Here is a 2,486-nt window from a genome sequence, read left to right as displayed (position 1 = left end):
TGTCTCTGGTTTTATGTGGAGTTCTTTGATCCACTTAGACTTGAGCTTTGTACAAGGAGATAAGAATGGATCAATTCTCATTCTTCTACGTGATAGCCGCCAGTTGTGCCAGGACCATTTTGCTGTCCTTTTTCTACTAGATGGTTTTAGCTCCCTTGTCAAAGATCAAGTGACCATAGGTGTGTGGATTCATTTCTCCTTTTCAAATTATATTCCATTGGTCTACCTGTCTGTTGCTGTACTAGTACCATGCAGTTTTTATCACAATTGGTCTGTAGTACATTTTAAGGTCAGGCATGGTGATTCCACCATAGGTTCTTTTATTGTTTATAATGTTTTTTGCTATCCTAGGTTTTTTATTATTCCAGATAACTTTGCAAATTGCCCTTTCTAACTCAGTGGAGAATTGTGTTGGAGTTTTAATGAGGATTGTATTGAATCTGTAGATTGCTTTCAGTAGGATGGCCATTTTGACTATGTTAATCCTGCCAGTCCATGCACATGGGAGATCTTTCCATCTTCTGAGATTTTCTTCAATTTCTTTCTTCAGAGACTTGAAGTTCTTATCATACAGAACTTTCATTTCCTTAGTTAGAGTCACACCAAGGTATTTTATATTATTTGTGACTATTTTGAAGGGTGTTGTTTCCCTAATTTCTTTCTCAGCCCATTTGTTGTTTCCCTAATTTCTTTCTCAGCCCATTTGTCCTTTGTGTAATGGAAGGCCACTGATTTGTTTGATTATTTTATATCCAGCTATTGCACTGAAGCTGTTTATCAGGTTTAGGAGTTCTCTGGCATATTTTTTAGAGTCACTTATGTATACCATCATATCATCTGCAAATAATGATATTTTGACTTCTTCCTTCACTATTTGTATCCCCTTTTGTTGTCAGATTGCTCTGGCTAGGACTTCAANTACTATATTGAATAGGTAGGTAGAAAGTGGGCAGCCTTGTCTAGTTCCTGATTTTAGTGGGATTGCTTCGAGTTTCTCTCCATTTACTTTGATGTTGGCTCCTGGTTTGCTGTAGATTGTTTTTTAATATGTTTAGGTATGGGCCTTGAATTCCTAATTTTTCCAAGACTTTTATCATGAAAGGGTGTTGGATTTTGTCAAATGCTTTCTTAGCATGTGGTTTTTGTTTTTGAGTTTGTTTATGTAGTGGATTATGTTGATGGATTTCCTTATATTAAACCATCCCTGCATCCCTGGGATGAAGCCTACTTGGTCATGATGAATGATCATTTTGATGTGTTCTTGGATTCTGTTTGTGAGGATTTTATTGAGTATTTTTGAATTGATATTCATAATGGAAATTGGTATGAAGTTCTCTTTCTTTGTTGGATCTTTATGTGGTTTAGGTATCAGAGTAATTGTGGCTTCATAGAATGAATTGGTAGAGTACCTTCTGTTTCTATTTTGTGGAATAGTTTGAGGAGAGTTGGAATTAGTTCTTCTTTGAAAGTCTAATAGATCTCTACACCAAACCCATCTGGTCCTGGGCTTTTTTTAGTTGGAAGACTATGGATGACTGCCTCTATTTCTTTAGAGGAAATTGGACTGTTTAGATCATTTATCTGATCCATCTTCAGTGAGGTAACCCAATCACAAAAGAAGTCAAGAGATATGTACTCACTGATAAGCAGATATTAGCCCAGAAATTTAGAATACCCAAGATACATTTTGCAAAAATACAAGAAAACCAAGAAGGAAGACCATCGTGTGGTTACTTCATTCATCCCTAGAAGAAGGAACAAAATACCCATGAAAGGATATAGGTACAGAGACAAAATTTAGAGGTAAGATGAAAGGATGGACTATCCAGAGAATACCCCATCTGGGGGTTCATCCCATCATCAGCCACCAAACCCAGATACTATTTCACATGCCAACAAGATTCTGCTGAAGGGACCCTGATATAGTGGCCTCTTGTGAGGCTATGCCAGTGCCTGGCAAACATAGAAGTGGATGTTCACAGTCATCTATAGGATGAAACATAGGGCCCCCAATGGAGGAGCTAGAGAAAGTACCCAAGAAGCTGAACGGAGCTGCAACACTGTAGGTGGAACAACAATATGAACTAACCAGTACCCTCTGGGCTCATGTCTCTAGCTGCATATGTAGCAGAAGATGGCCTAATCGGCCTCTTGGTCTTGCAAACTTTATAAGCCCCAATACAGGGGAATGCCAGGGCCAAGAAGTAGGAGTTGGTGGGTAGGGGAGCATGGGTTGGTGGAGGGTATAGGGTACTTTCAGGATAGCATTTGAAATGTAAATAAAGAATATATCTAATTCTATAGGCTTCTTGTATGTTCATGGGCATCTCTTTCTTTAGGTTAGGGAAGTTTTCTTCTATAATTTTGTTATAGATATTTGCTGGCCCTTTAAGTTGAAAATCTTCATTCTCATCTACTCCTATTATCCATAGTTTTGGTCTTCTCATTGTGTCCTGGATTTCCTGGATGTTTTGAGTTAGGATCTT

This window comes from Mus pahari, chromosome 19 (assembly GCF_900095145.1).
Source record: "Mus pahari chromosome 19, PAHARI_EIJ_v1.1, whole genome shotgun sequence".
NCBI lineage: Eukaryota > Metazoa > Chordata > Mammalia > Rodentia > Muridae > Mus > Mus pahari.
Note: the sequence above shows the minus strand (reverse complement) of the source record.